General features: G+C 41.1%; 1 pseudogene; it reads left to right on the top strand.

Moving 5' to 3' along the window:
* Positions 1–19,913, top strand: part of LOC131967728 (antigen WC1.1-like) — a 291,010-nt pseudogene extending 271,097 nt beyond the window's left edge.
* Positions 19,914–20,983: the final 1,070 nt, after the last annotated feature.

The raw sequence follows: 20,983 nt of genomic DNA, 5'->3' as shown, positions 1-20,983 counted from the left end.
TATTTCCCCCAGGGGGGATCTGGTAATATTGTATACCCCAGCAACATGTCTTTATGATGTGTGTACAGATATGATACATGTTTAGTGTATATTATTATGTGCTCAGTTTCTTTTGTATTTTCTGCCTTTTGAGGGACAGAAATGTGCTGAGACTGTCACTGTAAACTCTAAATAATAATACTTTATCTAATAACATAATAATTGTTTCTGTATGGAGATATGTACTAAGTTTGCCATGTACCTGAGCCTTGTAGAGTTGAAAAGTTCAATAAAAACTTGAATTAAACAGAAAAGAAAAGGAGAGATAGAGACTGATGGTCTGATGGTCTGAAGATACTCTGCACTGTCTTTGTCGCTGCCTGTTCTCCGGAGGGCACCGTCCGTTCGTCATGCGCCCTACTGTGCGTTCCCATGATGCTTTGGGCTTGGAGCGCCGCGGTGGCCTCAGTCGCCGTGTTGAACACCTGCTCCCCACCATTAGTAAACACCTTCAGCCTCGCTGGATACATAAAGTGAGATTTTATTTTCCTTCCACGTAATTCCTTTCGTAACCCGGTATACTGGCTCCTCTTCTTCATTACTGCTGCTGAGTAGTCTTGGTTGAAATAAATCCTCTCATCAGCGTACATGATCGGGGTCCTGTTCTTCTCCCAGGCCGCTTGGAGAACTCTCTGCCTTGTCTGCCAGGTTAAGAACCGGACAACTATTGAACCAGGTGCCTCTCCATCCTCTGGTTTCTTTTGGGGGGATTGGTGCACAGCAATTATGAACAGTTTGTTCCCAGGAATGTCCAGCTTTACAGATATCAGCTCATCTAAGAATTTCACCATATCCGCTCCCTCAGACTCCTCTTTCACCTGGTGAATCCTAATATTGTTCTGTCTCGATTTGCTCTAAAAATAATCGAGTTTCTCAGCCATGAGACTTTGTTGTACCAGCAGATGAGTCAATATTTCATTCATAGTTGGCTCTTTATCCTCCAGATCACTGATTCGTTGTTGTGCGGCCGAGACTTCTCCTTTCGGGCTTTTAATCTCTGCCTGCATTTCTTTTACTTCCAGCGTTAACTTAGTTATTTCTTGGTTCGTTTCGCCTGAGTGCTTATTGAAATCAGCACGGAATGCACCAAGTTCAGCTTTTATAGTCAGGTGATCAAATGGAGAACAAAGAAACTGACCTACAAAGTTTGATGCTGCCATTGTTTTCGGCAATTGTTTGCGCTTCCGTTTCGTTTCCACCTTGATCTGTACAGGTTTAGTCTCTCCTGAGTTCAAGCCACCACTGCACGTTTGATGTAGTTTTGCAACTTTCAGTCTTTAGTCTGCATTTCCACAGGGTTTTTTCAAAACAAGTTACAGCTCAACACAGCCACTGTCTCTCCGCTCCGCTCAGCTCAGCCGTGCCTCATCGGGTATGACAGGATGTAATGATTTTAACTCCTGATAATGTATGAAGGCAAACATTTTTAATTAGGGACAGGTCACATGACTTTGGGAATGGCTTGGTTGGAGCTGCTAGTGTCCAGCAGCAGGTTCTTTGGTTGTCACCATAACAGGCACCAATGACCTGCTGGACACAGTGTTGATCAGCTCAGCCAGTCAGGACCCGTCAGTATCTACACACCTGCATGGTGTTCATCACCATGGCAACTCCTTAAAAGGAGGAAGTCCAACCCCATCACTTTTTTATGAGGTCACCTTTTTGGCAGAGATACAGAGTGAAAGAGGGAGACAGAGGAGAAGACTGGCAGGAAAGGGCTCCGAGCAGGATTCCACCTGGACCGCCTGCTGACTTCTGTTATTCTGGAAACAGATTTCTGTGCTGTAGATCTCTGCTGAGCAGGAGGAAGAGAACAGATGATCATGTTGTCTTGTTGCTTGCAAACAACTTGAAGCTGTTTTAAAATGGATAACAGAAATGGAGTGTAATGAATGTAAATGTAGTGGGAACATTGCAGCAGTCTCTGGTGTTATAAAGATGCGTTCTGTAGTCAGTGATGAACTAATGTTGGAAATGTGCTGCAGTCCAGTTTGATTCACTGGATTATAGTTAGAGAGAATCTTTTCATTCTGTGTCTGGTGTCTTTTACCTCTCTGTTTCTCTTCTCTCTCCTCTCCAGACTCTGTCAGGCTGGTGAATGGGACCAGTCTGTGCTCAGGCAGACTGGAGCTGAAGTCTGACCAGTCTAACCAGAGCTGGTCCTCAGTGTGTGAAGCTGACTTTGACCAGCAGGATGCAGAGGTGGTCTGCAGGGAGCTTGGCTGTGGGGCTCCTTCAGTCCTCCAGGGGGCGCTCTATGGAGAAGGGGAGGCTCCAATGTGGACCAAAGAGTTCCAGTGTGGAGGAGATGAGTCTGCTCTCCTGGACTGTAGAAGCTCAGGCTCAGATAGAAACACCTGCTCACATGGCAGAGCTGTTGGACTCACCTGCTCAGGTAGAAGAGGAGCTGCAGCTTTCATTTGGTTAATTTCTGTTCTCATCAAACTCACTTTATTCTTTTACTGATGACTCTCTTGTTTGTGTTCAGAGCCTGTCAGGTTGGTGGGAGGAGACAGTCGCTGTGCAGGAACACTGGAGCTGAAACATGAAGGAGAATGGAGACCAGTGTTTGGCCCTGACTGGACCCTGAAGACAGCAGCAGCTGCCTGCAGAGACTTAGACTGTGGTTCTGCTGTTTCTCTAGAACGGAGAGAGGAGTCCTCAGACAGATCTGTGTGGAGGATCAGCTCTGACTGTGTCCAGTCTGGATCTGCTCTGAGGGAGTGTGCATATTCATATTCCTCTCAGTCTATCCTGGATCTCACCTGTTCAGGTAAGCCTGTCAGTGACATCATCTATGACATCATGAATGAGAGAAATGTTTTCAGTGAGTTCCTTCCTCTCTCACATTGAAAGTCAGTGGTTTATAATCTATATATCTTATATCTTCATATTTTTCTTTGTTTATCCTGGATCTCACCTGTTCAGGTAAGCCAAGAGTTTCCATCAGAGTATTGTAAACCCGGCTGCTAGCAGAGCTTTAGTGGACTCACATCCTCGTATCAGGGAGGATGAAACTCATTTAGTGCCGATATTTGAAAAAAAGAAATTGTCTAACATTACAATACAGTGAAACTGATTGCACGATTTGTGCAACACACACGCATGCACACACACACACACACACACACACACACACACACACACACAGTTCTTATTAATTCTCCCTAAACACACACACACACACACACACACACAGTTCTTATTAATTCTCCCTAAACACACACACACACACACACACACACACACACACAGACAAACACACACACACACACACACACACACACACACACATCCAGGACGTGAACCACGCCATCCTCTGACTTGAAGTTTTTTAAGTTTTTAAGTTTTTTTTATTTTGCACAAATAAGACAAAAGACAAGGATAAAGAGATAAGAACAAAAGGAAGGTGCAAGGTAGCAGCAAGAAACCCAACAGGGCTTCTACAGGCCTCTACCTATATTAAAATTCACAAGTTAAATTAAAACAAGTAACTATCACACAAAAATAAAATGAAATAAAAAGAATATAAAAATGAAGCAAATTATAACTATATTAAAAGTAAAATAAAACAAAAGCGTAGAAATGTGTGTGTGTGTGTGTGTGTGTGTGTGTGTGTGTGTGTGCATGCTTACCTGTGCATGAGTGTGTGAACTACTTAGTGACCTGAGCAATCAGAGCAGCCACTCAATTGTTCTTGTATGTATTCAGAGAGGAAGACTGTATTGAACTATTGAATTGATCATTCCAGAGTATTGATCCTCTGTATTTTAAGGAGAACTGCCCGAGGGTCGTACGATAGTGAGGCGGGTGTAATCTTGTTAGTTGTCTAGTATTGTACTTATGTAATTGTGAGTTGACATGGAAATACTCACTGAAAGCTTTAGGAATGGGATTTGGAATTTACATATACTTAAAGATAAAAATGCATATTTGGTATATATTGATCTGAAAATTGTCATTATCTTGAGTTTTTGGAAAAGGGGAGCAGAAAGATCTAGTTGTTTTGAAAATGTGGCAGTTCCAACAAATCTTTTCTGAACAAGATAAATACTATGGAGGTTGGAGGCATATGTACTGGCCCAAACAATGTTACAGTATATAAGATGTGGATAAATCAAGCTGTAATATAAAGTCAGTAGACAGATTAACCAGGTCATGAATTTTCCTGATGACACCAAGCGATCTGTAACTTTACTACAGACCAGGTTGAGGAGCTCTTTCCAGCTGAATCTCTCATCAACCAGAACTCCTAAAAACTTTGTGGAAGTAACCTGGGAAATTTCTGTTCCATTGATTATCATTTTTGTTTCATCTTTGCAGTATTTCTTGTTTCTATTAGCAAACATAATAAAATTAGACTTTTTTTATATCAAATCAAATCAAATCAATTTTATTTATATAGCCCAAAATCACAAATCACAGATTTGCCTCAAAGGGCTTCACAGACTGTACATGGTACGACACCCTCTGTCCTTAGACCCTCACATCGGCCAGGGAAAAACTCCTTTAAAAAACCCTTTTAACAGGGGAAAAAGAAGAAGAAACCTCAGGGAGAGCGACAGAGGAGGGATCCATCTCCCAGGACGGACAGACGTGCAATAGATGTCGTTGTACAGGGCAGGTCAACAGAGTAGAGTAGATAGAGGTTGGGGGGGGGGGGGGCGAGAGAGAGAGAGAGAGAGAGAGAGAGAGAGAGAGAGAGAGAGAGAGAGAGAGGAGCAGGAGTTCTTGGGCGGGGGGGTTGGGGGGGCACAGCAGCAGGTGATGATGCGCCACCATTGGCCAGTAGTGATGGTGAGTGGACCAGGAGAGGAACATTCCCATCTGGGGCCGGACCAGATCCACAGCAGTGAGACCAGCAGGAGTGATGGAGCAGGACCACAGCTCCACACCCTGTGAAGAGAGAGCAGAGAAAAGTGCGAGTATTCTGGGAAAATAAAAGCTTGTGTCATGTATTATTGGGACAGAGAGAAAGAGGGCCCGGTGTATCGTGTCCCCCGACACATTGGGCCTATAGCGGCATAACTAGGGGCTGGTCCAAGGCAGGCCTCGGCCAGCCCTAACTATAGGCTTTGTCAAAGAGGAAAGTTTTAAGTTTACTCTTGAATAAAGAGAGGGTGTCTGCCTCCCGAACTGACACTGGGAGATGATTCCACAAGAGAGGAGCTTGATAACTGAAGGCTCTGGCTCCCAATCTAGTTTTAAGGACTTTAGGAACCACAAGTAACATAGAATTTTGGGAGCGTAGTGCTCTAGAAGGGTAATATGGCACTATGAGGTCTTTAAGATATGATGGTGCCTGATCATTTAGAGCTTTGTAAGTAAGAAGAAGGATTTTGAACTCAATTCTGGATTTTACAGGGAGCCAGTGCAGCGAAGCTAGAACAGGAGAAATATGATCTCTTTTCTTGGTTCTTGTTAGTACATGAGCCGCAGCATTTTGGACTAACTGAAGAGTTTTAAGGGATTTATTGGAGCAGCCTGACAGTAAGGAATTACAGTAATCTAACCTTGAAGTAACAAAAGCATGAACTAATTTTTCTGCATCCTTTTGAGACAGGATGTGTCTAATTTTTGTAATATTACGTAGGTGAAAAAATGCAGTCCTTGAAGTTTGTTTTATATGGGAGTTAAATGACAGATCCTGATCAAAGATAACTCCGAGATTCCTTATGGTGGTATTGGAGGCCAGGGTAATGCCATCGATGCTAATTAAGTCTTTAGATAATGAGTTTCGGAGGTGTTCGGGTCCCAGTACAATCACTTCTGTTTTTTCCGAGTTTAACATTAGGAAGTTGTGGACCATCCAGGTTTTTATGTCTTTAAGGCATGCATTTAGTTTGGCTAGCTGATCAGTTTCACCTGGCTTGATTGATATATATAACTGAGTGTCATCAGCATAACAATGAAAGTTAATTGAATGTTTTCTAATTATATTACCTAGAGGGAGCATATAAAGGGTGAATAAAATTGGTCCAAGCACAGAACCCTGTGGAACACCGTGGTTAACATCAGTGCGCACGGAGGATTCATTATTCACATGAACAAACTGGAAACGGTCTAATAAGTACGATTTAAACCAGCCCAGTGCCGTTCCTCTAATGCCAATTACATGTTCCAGTCTCTGTAATAGGATACGATGGTCAATTGTATCAAATGCAGCACTCAGATCTAGTAAGACAAGGACTGAGACAAGTCCATTATCAGAAGAAATTAAAAGGTCATTTGTAATTTTTACCAGTGCTGTTTCTGTGCTATGATGAGTTCTAAATCCTGACTGGAAGTCCTCATATAGACTATTGTGTTGAAGAAAATCACAAAGTTGATTTGCGACTGCTTTCTCCAGGATCTTAGAGATGAAGGGGAGGTTAGATATTGGTCTATAGTTTGCTAAAACGCCAGGATCTAAATTAACCTTTTTCAGAAGAGGTTTAATTACAGCTACTTTAAATGATTGTGGCACGTAGCCTGTTAATAATGACAAGTTGATTGCATCTAAGAAAGAAGTACCCGTTAAAGGTAGAACCTCTTTAAGCAGCCTTGTTGGTATGGGGTCTAGGAGACAGGTTGACGGTTTAGATGAGGAAATCATTGAGGTTAGTTGTTGGAAAGTGATGGGAGCGAAGCGATCTAAATATTTATCAGGGTTTGTACCCGTTTCTAAGGCTCCAGGGTTTAAGGATGCCTCAGTACCAGTTAATGGCAGGAGGTAGTGAATTTTATTTCTAATAGTTATAATTTTCTCATTGAAAAAGCTCATAAAATCATTACTAGTGAGTGCAATAGGAATACATGGTTCAATAGAGCTGTGACTCTCTGTCAGCCTGGCTACAGTGCTGAAAAGGAATCTTGGGTTGTTCTTATTTTTCTCAATTAATGAGGAATAATAGGCTGATCTGGCTTTACGGAGGATTTTCTTATACGTTTTAAGACTGTCCTGCCAGGTTAAAAGAAATTCATCCAGCTTAGTTGAACGCCATTTCCTTTCGAGCTTTCGTGAAATTTGCTTCAGTTCACGGGTTTGAGAATTGTACCATGGAGTTAACTTTTTCTGTTTTATTATTTTCTTTTTTAGTGGGGCAATAAAATCTAGCGTTGTTCGCAGTGAATCTGCAGTACTGTCGACAAAGTTATCAATTAGGGAGGGACTGAAGTTAACATAGTCCTCTATTATGTTGGAGCACGACAAAGAGTTAAAGACAGGTGGAATCACTTCCTTGAACTTAGCTACAGCACTATCAGATAGACATCTAGTGTAGAAACTCTTGCTTATTAGCGAGTAGTCCAATAGCAGGACTTCAAAAGTTATTAAATAATGGTCTGATAACACAGGATTTTGTGGGAAAACTATTAAATGTTCAATTTCAATCCCATACGTCAACACAAGGTCGAGGGTGTGGTTAAAAGAGTGAGTGGCTTCATGAACTTTCTGATTAAAGCCAATCGATTCTAGTAAGGAGATAAAAGCAGTACTAAGGCTATCATTATCAACGTCAACATGAATATTAAAATCACCTACAATAATTACCTTATCTGTAATTAGTACTAGGCTTGATAAAAACTCAGAGAATTGTGATAAAAATTCTGAATATGGACCGGGAGGCCGGTAAACTATGACAAATAGGATTGGCTGTTGGTTTTTCCAGGTTGGATGTGAAAGACTGAGAACAAGGCTTTCAAATGAGTTATAGTTTAGTTTAGGTTTTGGGGTAATTAGAAGGTTTGACTCATATATCGCTGCAACTCCTCCTCCTCGGCCTGTGCCACGAGGGATATGAGTATTAATATGACTAGGAGGAGTAGATTCATTTAGGCTAACATATTCTTCATCACGCAGCCAGGTTTCAGTTAGACAAAGTAAGTCAATATTGCAGTCTGATATTAACTCATTTACTAATAAAGCTTTAGATGATAAGGATCTAATGTTTAAGAGTCCACATTTAATTATTTTGGGTTTTTGTTTATTTGCAGTTGAAGTTTCAATTTTTATCAGGTTATTTTGGGTAACTCCTCTTCTGGGTGATTGCTCTAAAGGAAGCGCAGAGAAGTGTTTTACACTGCGACTCTGCCTCCTGGTCTCAACTCTGACTTGTCACGGGTTTGGACCGCTAATAAACTTGGTCAGGTTGCTAGATATGAGAGCGGCTCCATCCAAAGTGGGATGAACACCATCTCTCCTAATAAGACCAGGTCTCCTCCAGAAAGTTTGCCAATGATTAACGAAGCCCACGTTGTTTGCTGGACACCACCTCGACAACCAGCGCTGGAGCGATGAAATGCGGCTACACATATCATCGCTGGTCAAATTTGGCAGGGGACCAGAGAAAACTACGGAGTCCGACATTGTTTTGGCATATGCACACACCGATTCCACATTAATTTTTGTGACCTCCGATTGACGTAACCGGGTGTCATTACTGCCGACGTGAATAACAACTTTACTGTATTTACGTTTATCCTTAGCCAGCAGTTTCAATTTAGAGATAATTTATTAGGTTGAAACCATTTTGAAATTTGTTCCATGCCACTGTTAGCATCGGAGATAAGGGAATTAAGATTTTTATTTGCTAAGATCATGTTGGTGTCATCAGTAATTTGGAAGCTACAGCAGGAAGGTCATTAATATATATGAGGAACAGCAACGGTCCCAGAATAGAACCTTGAGGGACCCCACACATTATTTTAGTCCTGCCTGATACTGAACCATTCACAAATACATATTGTTCTCTATCATATACATAGCTGCACAACCATTTCAAAGTCAAAACCATAAAGCTTCAGTTTTTTGATTAAAATGTCATGATTGACTGTATCGAAGGCCTTGGACAAATCTAAAAAGATACCAAGAGCAAATTCACTGTTATTCATAGCTGCATAAAGTTTGTCAACAAGTTGTAATAAGGCCATGTATGCCGAGTGTTTCTTTCTAAACCCATATTGGTGTTCATAGAGGATATTTTGTGCATCTAAATGTTCTAATATTCGCTTGTAGACCAGTTTCTCTAAAACCTTTGAAAAACAGGGCAGAATTGATATTGGACGGTAATTTGTAAAGCTACTAGGGTCCCCAGATTTAAAAAGAGGAATAATTTTAGTGACTTTCATACTTTTAGGAACAACTCCATTTTCCATAGACTTTCCACAGATGTATGTGAGTGGTTGTACAATATGAAAACCAACCTCCTTAAGCAGTGATGCACTTATTTCATCATGACCTGCTGCAGAATTATTGAGATCAGCTATTATTTCCTGTACTTCAGTAGCACTTGGTGGATCAAATTGCAATACAGAGGGATAATGACCATGCAAGTAGTCAAGTGGACTTCCAGCTGTCTTCTTGATTCTACTCGAGAGAGAAACACCCACATTAACAAAAAAGTGATTAAAACTACAGGATATATCATACGGGTTGTTTATTATTCTCCCGTCACTCAAAAATTGTGATGGGAGTGCAGAAGATGCTTTTGTTTTGTTGAATAATAGATTGATGATTTTCCAAGTGGATCTAATATTACTAGCAGATTCCTTACATTTCTGAGTGAAGTAATTATTTTTTGATATGTGAAGTAAGTGGGTGAATTTGTTTTTATATTTCTTGTAATTTGTAGAATTTAATAGGCATGGGTTTGATAAGAATTTTTTATATAATTTCGTTTTTTTTACAGAAGATTTTTTTAAGCCAGTGGTAAACCAAGGTTTGCCATAATTAGAGTCCCTCTTTTTTATCATATTTGACCTTTGGTCTTTGAACATTTTCCCAAGATATATCACCAATCAAAGATTTAAAACGATTTTTCTTGTTTAACAGTCTGCATTTGTAATCATTAGATGTCTGTTTGTTTGCAGTAGCAAATGTAAACTGAAATATTGGTAAATGATCTGAAATATCTGCATATAGAACACCGCTTTGAGTTTTATGACCTAAAGAGTATGTAAAAATGTTATCAATTAGAGTAGCAGAAGTACTTGTTACTCTGGTGGGCTTATAGATCAAAGGATACAGATAACTGGAATACATGGTATTCAAAAAATGTCCTGTTTGTGTGTGTGTTTCTATCTCATGAACAAATTGATATTATAGTCTCCAAGCAGATAACATAATTTTCCCTCCTTGTTTATCAGATCTAGTGTAATTGAAAGAGCCTCAGAAAAGTGATCAATATCAGTATCAGTAGGACGATATATACAGCCAATTATCACATTTTTTCCACCAAATTAGGAACAGGAGGGGATTTCCACAAAAACAGATTCTGCAATAACAGATTGAGATTGTAACATAAGATCTTCTCTATGGATAAAGTGGATATCTTTATGCAGAAAGAGGGATACTCCACCTCCTACCCTTAACTCTCTGCACTAATGAACAGCATTATAATTGGATAAGTCATAGCTAGATTCCACATCTTTAGCCAACCAAGTTTCTGAAAGGCCAATAACAGAAAATTCATGTTCCAAACTGGACAAGTAATGAATTAAAAAGTCATAGTTCTTAGGAAGGCTGCGTATATTGAGATGAAAGGAAGAAAATACATTTATACCCAATGGGAGAGCAGGACAGAAGCAGTTAAACTGACTCTCATCATAATATTTACAATTTGCTGACCCATCTGTTGCTAAATTTAAAAAGTTTGAGTCAGGGTCATAACAGCCATTACACTGCAAATAATTTTCATTATTGATTTTAAATGGATTAAAGACTAAGTGATCGGGGTAATTGTGTTTTTTTTATCCCAGACAAGAGGCTAATGCATTCATTATTATTGAGACGATGGAAGGGAAACAGTGATACATTCATCACATGTCCAGTGTATCCAATTATTAGCATTTAACTCATTAGTGGGCGTACATTATTGATGGAATAGACGTTGGCAAAGTCCACAAGTGAAGTCCAAGAGTTTCACACATCTCTGACATTTTTGACAGATGTTTTTTAATGTCATGAGATGTGATGAAATACTAATATGAATGAGATACAATGGGGGGATGATCCGGTTCATGACTTATACAGATCTGTTATTTTTCATGGACAATCAGCTTGTCATGCCGCAAGTAGGCAATGTCCCCACGAGCACGAGCCTTCATGGCTGGCAAGAGTTCCTTGTGTTTTTGCCTTACAGCTTCAGTGTAATCCTCATTAATGTATATGTTAGATCCCTTGAGATTTTTTGCCCTCTCCAAGATGGCAAGTTTGTCCTTGAATTTGAGAAGTCTGACAATGATCGGTCTTGGTCTTTCTCTGTTGGTAACAGATTTCCCTGTCCGGTGCACGTTCCATTTCAATGCAACGCTGGTCCAGTTGGAGCTTCTCAGAGATCAGTTTCCGTACCTTCTCTTCCGACTCGGACCAGTTTTCATTTGCAGTTTCTTGGATACCATCAATGACAATATTATTTCTGCGTGATTGCCCTTCTAGATAATCTGTTCTCTCTGTTAGTGATAGGAAAAGGTCATTCCTTTTAGATATATCCAACTGCATTTTAGAACTAATCATGCTGTTTGATTTTTCCTTTGCTGTCAGGTCTTCCACGTCTTTCTGAGTGAAATGGATGCTCTCTCTCAGCTCACTGAGTTCTTTGGAGAGTCCATCCACTCTTTTCTTTGATGCATCTACCAAGATTTGCATGCAGTTGCGTTCTTGCATTTCTGTTGATCAAGCACATCACGTACCTGGGCAGGAGACACCATGTCTTCCTCTTTTCCTGGGCGTGACATGATTTACTGGCCTCTGGTCCAGAGCAGAGCCTCCTCCTAATGCTCCTCTGTTTTTCTGTATGTTTGTCTCACAGTAAATCCTCTCAGTTTCTCTCACATTTAAAACTTGACTTTGAATGATTGTGAGTTGAAGCGTCAGAGTCTCCGGTTTTGTGTCAGCAGCTCCGATGTTTGCAGCGTCTCTGTGTCGCTCCCCAGCTCCACTGCTGTGGGCTGGCTGTGCTGTCTGCTCGTCTCACCTCACGACAGATGCAGCTGTAACAGAATTCAACCCAAGTCAGTGAGGTAACGTTGAGCTCGCTAGTATTAATGTGAACATTAACAGTTAGTTCACACTCGACTGATGAGAACGATAACGGTTCAAGTTAAAGCTAGCTAACAGTCAGCAGCAGACATTTGGATTCATGGCTACAGCTCAACGTTTTCCTCTACCTTACTAACTTTACTCCTCTTTATCTCCTTTAAACATAACAAGGCTGCAGTCAGATCTCTCCATCTCATTCTGTCATTGGCAACATGCTGCAGCTTTTCTCAGTACAGGTGCATCGTCTCCAGCAGCTCGTCCAACTCAGACGCAGCAGCTAGCAGGCTGTTTCTAACTCTTGGTGGCTCCGACCCCGCCCCTTATTTCAAGCAGTCATGCACACACACTGAATCTGCATCATGTTCCATATGCATAGAAATGAGACCACATGCTAGTTTTTACACACGAAAAAATTATTTTATTTCATGTAGCTGCATTTAACATCAAAATTAAAAAGAACACGTAAACTATTGAATGAAAATGTTTGTTTGTTTTTATTTAGATCCCCATTAGCTTTTGCAAAGCAGCAGCTATTCTTCCTGGGGTCTGTCATCATATTTCAATGTGACAAATACAATGTAGAAATACACAGAATGATAACAGAACTGACATACATTATATGAATACATAACATGAAACAAAAAAAAACTGTACGTTGAATCATAGTCTTGGATCTTGGTATAAAGTGAAACAACCTCCAACATGCCTTGTTGAATAATTATGTGCCTCTGAACTGAAAGACACATTTCTATAAATAAGAGATGATTTTCTTATTATGACACTCTTAATAAAAACCATCAGTAATGACAAAAATCTAGTTTTTACATCTAACCAACCTAATGATTTGTGCATTTTACTAACATCAGTTATTAAAGTAAAGAGCTCCTCTTGCTGCTTTATTCTGGACCAACTGCAACTTCCTTATATTACTCAATGAAGTAATAAACCAGACTATAGAGCAGTCGTCTAAATTAGACAAAACCAAAGTCTGAATCACTTGCCTAACAAGTTGGTACGTTAAATATTCAGCACATCTTTTGATTATTGATATGGCGTTTCCCATTTTAGTCACAACCTTTTTTATATGTTCATCCCATGATAATTTATTTTAAATGATGACTCCTAGAAGTTTTACTACTTCTAGTTGCTTTATCACCGTTTTATTTATTGTGAGATTAAGCTTTGGTTTTGAACTTAAAGATCATTTAATAAATAATAATAATAATACATTTTATTTGGAGGCGCCTTTCTTGGCACTCAAGGACACCGTACAAAGGATAGAAAAGATTCAGCAATAAAATACAATAAAATACACAGAATTAATAACAATACAATACAATATTGGACAGGGTAATTGTGATCAGAGGGAATAAGCAGTTTTAAACAGGTGTGTTTTGAGTTGTGATTTGAAATGGTGGAGTGAGTCAATGTTCCTGAGTTGGGGTGGTAGTGAGTTCCAGAGGCTGAATGCTCTGCTCCCCATGGTGGTGAGACGGGCGGAGGGGACAGACAGGTGTATTGAGGAAGAGGATCTGAGGGAGCGGGAGGGAGTGGGAACATGGAGGAGGTCAGACAGATATGGGGGGCGAGGTTGTGGATAGCCTTGAAAGTTACCAGGAGGACTTTGTATTGAATGCGGAACTGAACCGGGAGCCAGTGGAGCTGTTGGAGGACAGGGGTGATGTGGTGGATAGAGGCGGTTCTGGTGATGATGCGGGCAGCTGAATTCTGGACCAGTTGGAGCTTATGGAGTGATTTGTGAGGGAGGCTAAAGAGGAGAGAGTTGCAGTAATCCAGACGAGAAGTGACGAGGCTGTGGACGAGGATGGCAGCAGTGTGGGGGGTAAGGGAGGGGAGGAGGCGATTGATGTTTCGTAGATGGAAGTAGGCAGACCGGGTAATGTTGTTGATGTGGGATTGAAAGGATAGCTACTGTCCAGGATGACACCCAGACTCTTAACCTGGGGGGATGGTGAAACAGAGGAGTTGTCGATGATGAGGGAAAAGCTGTCGGTTTTGGATAGAGTGGATTTTGTACCAATGAGGAGAACCTCTGTTTTATTACTGTTTAGTTCAAGGAAGTTTGAGGTGAACCAGGTTCTTATTTGTACCGATTATTATACAATTTGTTTTAGACACAAGATCAGTTTATTGTTATTGATCCAGTCCACCACCTGAGTCATCTCACTGGCTAAATTCACATTGAAATCATCAACTGTTGCTGCTGATAAATATTAAATTATTTTGGGCAACGTAAGACTGAATCTGTTCATGTACAATTTTCTCCATTATTTTACTTAGAATCGTCAATAGGCTAATGGGTCAACTGTTGGTCTCAGACAACGGTAGTCTATTATTTTTTGGTTTAGGCACTTCTTTGGATATTTTCCATGATTGTGGACACTTATTTCCTTGAAGCATTGATTAATAATGTGTGTGACCATAGGTGCAATTAGTGCAGTTTCAGGAGTTTACCATCAAAGTCATCAACTCCTGGAGATTTATCCTCGCATGTCATCAGCATCAGTTCAATTTTAATAACTCTAACTTGATTGAATTCCAAACTACACTTTTTGCCTTCCATAATCTCGGCTATTAACTGAAGAGATAAGTCTATATTATTGGACCGTAAGCTGACACTACTTTCCAATTTATCCATTTTTGTCATGAAGTAGCTGTTTAAATGATTTGCTATGTCTACTGGCTTTGTGAGAAAACCTCCCTCAGTTTCCTCTTAATACATTGTTCAAGGTTTTCCATAAGTGTTTGCTATCATGTTTGATTTCATTGATTTTATATTCATCATACAATTTATTTTTCTTCTTGTTAGTTTTGGTTACAAAGTTTCTTAGTTTACAATAAAGTTGCCAGTCAGATTTAAGACCTGATGAAATTGCTGACAATTTAGCTTGATCCCTTTCCTTCATCCTTTTAGTTCTTCGTCCAACCATGAGGTGTTAACATTTCTAACTGTAAACTTTCTGACTGGTGCATGATGGTTCACCACTGCCATAAGTATTCTATTGAAAGCTAAAAGTTCTTCCTCTGGATCTTGCATTGAGAACACCTCGGACCATTCAGCATTCTTGATATCTTCCTTATATTTGTCTGGATTGAAATGATTGAAAGATCTTTTCTTTAATATCTTAACACCAGGCTTGGGAACTTTTGTTTTCCTTACGATAGCTACAAGGTTGTGGTCACTACAACCTATAGGGACAGATATGGAGGCAGAACAAACCTCAGGTACATTTACATATATGTGATCAATACAAGTAGCAGCTCTGGTGCCGTCACCCTTCAAACTTATTCAGGTGGGTTTCTTTACAACCTGCTAGAAACTACAAGCAGCACATGTATCCACAAGTTTCATTTTCATTGGACAACAAGATGAATTCCAGTCTACATTCAAATCACCCAAAAAGTACACTTCATGATTAGTACTACTCACATGATCTAGCATACCACAAATTCTGTCTAAATAGCAGCTATTAGCATTAGGGGCCTGTAAAAGCATCCTAGTACTATTGGTTTAAGATGTGTCAGATAAATTTGTAACCAGAGTACTTCAGTATCAGATGTCATCAGGTCATCCCTAACTAGAGCAGGTATATGACTTTGAATATAACAAGCAACCCCTCCACCATATGAATTCCTGTCTTTTCACAAAATATTATATCCATTTATCATCAATGATGAATCCTCAAATGTACCGTCTAAATGAGTTTCTGACTGATGTGTAAAGTATTTACCAACAGTACATCAGCAACTTCAGTCAATTTATTCCTGATACTGCATATGTTCAGGTGGGCAATTCTAAGCCCTTTCTTAGGCAGCTTATCAAACATTACCAATTAAACCTTCCAATTTAGAAAACCCATTATCATAGCAAAATTACCAACTAAAATGACATGCTGCAGCCGTAGCATAAACACACACTAACATGCACACATATAACAAGCACACATACACAAACACATAAACACACACTAACATGCACACATATAACAAACACACACTGACATGCACACATATAACAAGCACACATACACAAACACATGAACACACACCCACATCTATTTGTCCTTCAACATTTTTATCCTGTGCTGTAGATCTCTGCTGAGCAGGAGGAAGAGAACAGATGATCATGTTGTGTTGTTGCTTGCAAACAAATTAAAGCTGTTTTAAAATGGATAACAGAAATGGAGTGTAACAAAAGAGTGTAATAAATGTAAATGTAGTGGGAACATTGCAGCAGTCTCTGGTGTTATAAAGATGCGTTCTGTAGTCAGTGATGAACTAATGCTGGAAATGTGCTGCAGTCCAGTTTGATTCACTGGATTATAGTTAGAGAGAATCTTTTCATTCTGTGTCTGGTGTCTTTTACCTCTCTGTTTCTCTTCTCTCTCCTCTCCAGACTCTGTCAGGCTGGTGAATAGGACCAGTCTGTGCTCAGGCAGACTGGAGCTGAAGTCTGACCAGTCTAACCAGAGCTGGTCCTCAGTGTGTGAAGCTGACTTTGACCAGCAGGATGCAGAGGTGGTCTGCAGGGAGCTTGGCTGTGGGGCTCCTTCAGTCCTCCAGGGGGCGCTCTATGGAGAAGGGGAGGCTCCAATGTGGACCAAAGAGTTCCAGTGTGGAGGAAATGAGTCTGCTCTCCTGGACTGTAGAAGCTCAGGCTCAGATAGAAACACCTGCTCACCTGGCAGAGCTGTTGGACTCACCTGCTCAGGTAGAAGAGGAGCTGCAGCTTTCATTTGGTTCATTTCTGTTCTCATCAAACTCACTTTATTCTTTTACTGATGACTCTCTTGTTTGTGTTCAGAGCCTGTCAGGTTGGTGGGAGGAGACAGTCGCTGTGCAGGAACACTGGAGCTGAAACATGAAGGAGAATGGAGACCAGCGGATGGCCGTTACTCTGACTGGACCCTGAAGACAGCAGCAGCTGCCTGCAGAGACTTAGACTGTGGTTCTGCTGTTTCTGTAAAACGGAGAAGACAGTCCTCAGTCAGACCTGTGTGGAGGATCAGATCTGACTGTGTCCACTCTGGATCTGCTCTGAGGGACTGTGTAACATCTTCATCTTCCTCTGAGTTTATCCTGGATCTCGTCTGTTCAGGTAAGCCCGTCAGTGACATCATCTATGACATCATGAATGACAGAAATGTTTCCAGTGAGTCTGTCACAGTGACAGTCAGTGGTTTATAATGGACTGGACTGGAAACATCCTAAAGTGTAGAGAAGTGTTCTTGTTTCTGGAGACATAGACTGCTGAGCTTCACCTGACAGGACACACCTGGAGGAACCTGTCTGCTTCAGCCAATCACCTCTCTGTATTTACAGACCTGTTTCAGCCAATCACCTCTCTGTATTTACAGACCTGTTTCAGCCAATCACCTCTCTGTATTTACAGACCTGCTGCTTCAGCCCAACATCTCCTGGTCCTCCTCCATGGACGGGGACTCTGAGGCCCAGCAGCAGCAGCATCAGGAGGAGTTTCAGGTTTTCAGAGGCTCCACCTTCACCATCAGCTGCTCCATCCAGCCTCAGTACCCAGGAGGCTCCTTCCAGCTCTCCTTCACCTCCTCCACCTCAGCAATCAACTACACCCAGCCAGCTGTCAATCACTCTGCTGACTTCCTGTTTCCTAACCTCACCCAGCCAGCTGTCATTCACTCTGCTGACTTCCTGTTTCCTGCTGCAGAGCCCGCCCACCAAGGAAGCTACAGCTGTGTTTATCACGTCCATGTTTTCTCTCATAACTTCTCCTCTGAGAGCCGTCAGCTCTCTGTCTCTGTTGTAGGTAAGCTGAATGTTTACAGGTTTGTTAAAGAAGATTCATCAAACAGACTGATAAATGAGGGCCAGTGTCACATGCAGAAACAACAACATGCATGAACTCTGTTGGCAGCTGATCATTTTCAAACGATCGTAGAAACGAGAGCAGATCTGAGTGTAGATTTTGTCTTACGACAGAGTTCACGTGGGATTTATCAAACGTTCGTATCTCGCCAATCACAGCGTGAGAATGGTCGGCTGTTGATAAATATGGCGGCTTGAAACAAGCGTCAATTAAATACCACGCACTATTATATATAATATATAGTACATATAATATAATATATACCCGACCCAGAAGGCTCGCCCCGAGAGTTTACGGCACCGAAGGATGCAATACGACCAAAAAGAAGATTTTTTTCCCTTTTCTTTTTTTAAATCAGCTTTATTATCAAAGTGTACCGTCACAAATAACAACCGGAGGAAATAGACATTTTACAGAAATACGCAGCGACAGAGATTTATGAAATAAAAGTAGTTATAGTTATGAACCCAAACAAGTTCAGTGAATATTTTACATTCGGAGCACAGACTTAAAGTTTTCGCAGCTTTTTGGTTGAAGGAGGTAAACAATGTTTTAAAGTCAGTTTTAATCCAAAAGAAGAGGAATTTCTCAGAGTCAGAAAGTGAAACGCTGACGTCCAACAGCTGCAACAACAAACTGGTTTAGTTTGGCAGCAGAAAAAGAGAAAAGGAAGGAAATCAGTGGTGCTGTCAGCAGAGTAGCAGTGGAGCATTCAACTCCTGCTGAGGTTGGAATATTTCATTTATACTTGGTGATTATAAAGCCTAATAGCCTATATAATATCCAAATATTGTTATTAATATGATGGAGAGATATTATTCACTCCTTTACATTTAGTAATAATTCTGTCCCAGTCAGAGGAGCTGAGGCTGATTGAAATGTTTCTATTGGGTCAGAACTGCTGGTGGAGGAGACGCTGGCGCTCCAGTATCAGAGCCAGATAACAGTAAACAGCAGAAGACAACAACATTTAATAGCCTCTGCTAGTATTCTGGTTAAAGAATTTTACGGTCGCAGGGTGTATTCATTTTTAATGAGGTTTCAGTAATAAATGATATAGCTAAAACTTGCTTTGGTTTGTCACCATAAAAAAAACACACACAGAGTTTCATCAGCTCCAGGCATCGATCAATAGTCTCAGATCAGAACTCAGACTCAGACGTGTCGACTTCACGCTTCACGTTGTTAACACGAGCTGAGAGCAGACTGAGATCTGATCCTCCTCACGTCCAGACTGATAAATGCCGAGCCTTGCAGAAATGATCGTACGCCCACTTCACACTCACTTTCTGGCGTACGCCCGTTTGATAAATGAGGGCAACTGTGACTCCTGTCGTTGTGTTACACAGCTCATATAGTAACCAAACGTATACAAAGTGTATAATGACAACAGCAAACACTGAACTGTAGGACAGAGCATGTTTGGTTACCAGGATAACTCTGGTTCTCTGAGAACAGAGTGAGATCTGTCCCAGCAGCCCTGAGCTCCTAACTCGCCATTTTCAAGAGGCGTTCCTCCAGCGGACAGAAGCCAGAAGATCCGTCACTCAGAGCTCAGAGAACCAGAGTTATCCTGGTAACCAAATGCTCTCTTTCCAACCTCCCTCACTGTGTCACTGTGTGTGTCTGTGTGTTTGATCAGATCCACCAGATCCACCAGATCCGAGACCTTTTATCATCAGAGCGGTCGTCCTGACGCTGATTCTGCTGGTGGCGAACATTGCCTCTTACTTCTATTTTAAGGTACTGACACTCGTCTGTTGTTTAGACCGCCGACTGAAATGAAGCACTCTGTCTGTTTTATTGAACTGAAGAGAGCAGGAAGTGACATCTGTGTGCGTCATGTCTCTCCAGACCCACAGGGTCTACAGGGTCTACAGGGTGCAGAAGCCCCGCAGACGGGAGGACGTGGAGCTGGATTATTATAACCTGGGTGTTCCTGCAGCTGAAGGAGGGCCGACTGAAGAATAAGGAGCTCAGGGAGCAGAGTAGCACCTCCAAGCAGCTCGTCTCACATCCACATGGATTTATATTCACAAGTTCCCTTCAATAATCAGGATTTGTTACATTACATTATGTTGAAAAGACCACAACATGTCCCTGAGCGTATCGGTTCCTCCAGAAGACCTAAAAACACCTCACTAAAGTAAGAGGTGAGAGCAGGTCTACAGAGTCCAGGCAGCCGGCACGATTCAAAGCAAACACACAGCGACCCAGGCCGACCAGGAACAACCAGCAGGATCATGTTAAATATCTAAACACTGTTAGAGCCGGGGCTCTTAAAGCCCCCCGCACTCTGTATTCACTTGTTTTGAGTCTTTTCTAAAAACCAAGTCTAGAACAAAAGAACCGGGGCAGTTTACCATTTATTAAAAGAACACAAGAAAGGATCACAAGTGCTAAAAAGTTCCTAAATTCACAGTTTTCTTCTGGCTGTGGGACCCACCCAGACAACAGGTTGGGCTTTGTCGCAGTTGGTCAATTTTGTATGGTGACTCAGTAGCCAACCCATACTGGACACCTGGTGATATTTAATTTAAAAACTAGACACCTTCCCTTTCTACTTAGTAGAATAGTTTTTAGGCCGATGGTGTCTTGTACGTATGGTTCTTACTGAAATAGCTGCACCCTGATCTGGTTCTAACTGGTTTTCAGGAAAGGTTCAGTAAGAGGGCACAATGTGCTCTCCTAGCCTAGAGCCAAATAGAGGCAGTGAGTCTTGCTCAGTATCTACATCTGGAGCCACGTCGACCATCTGTTGGTGTTTGTCCTCAAAATAATTAGTACGACATCATGAAGCTAACAGACAAAGTGGAACTTTAAACATCAGAGGCTGTTTTCAGACCAACTTCATCTAGTCAGTGAGGTATGAACTTTATGATTTAACTTTATGTCTCATTTATTGCTGTGAGTAAGAGCTCGGCAGCAGGAGCACATTTAGCTCAACAAGAACCATAATAATACAAAAAAAGAGACAAATACAACAGAGGTCATTATTATCAGAATTGACCTATGGCTAAGCCCTGCCCCCTCCACTCACTCGGACAAACAGTCAACATTGG

Source organism: Centropristis striata, unplaced genomic scaffold (assembly GCF_030273125.1).
Source record: "Centropristis striata isolate RG_2023a ecotype Rhode Island unplaced genomic scaffold, C.striata_1.0 Scaffold_25, whole genome shotgun sequence".
NCBI classification, from domain to species: domain Eukaryota; kingdom Metazoa; phylum Chordata; class Actinopteri; order Perciformes; family Serranidae; genus Centropristis; species Centropristis striata.
The sequence above is the reverse complement of the archived record's forward strand: the minus strand, read 5'-3'. Positions and strand labels throughout refer to the sequence as shown.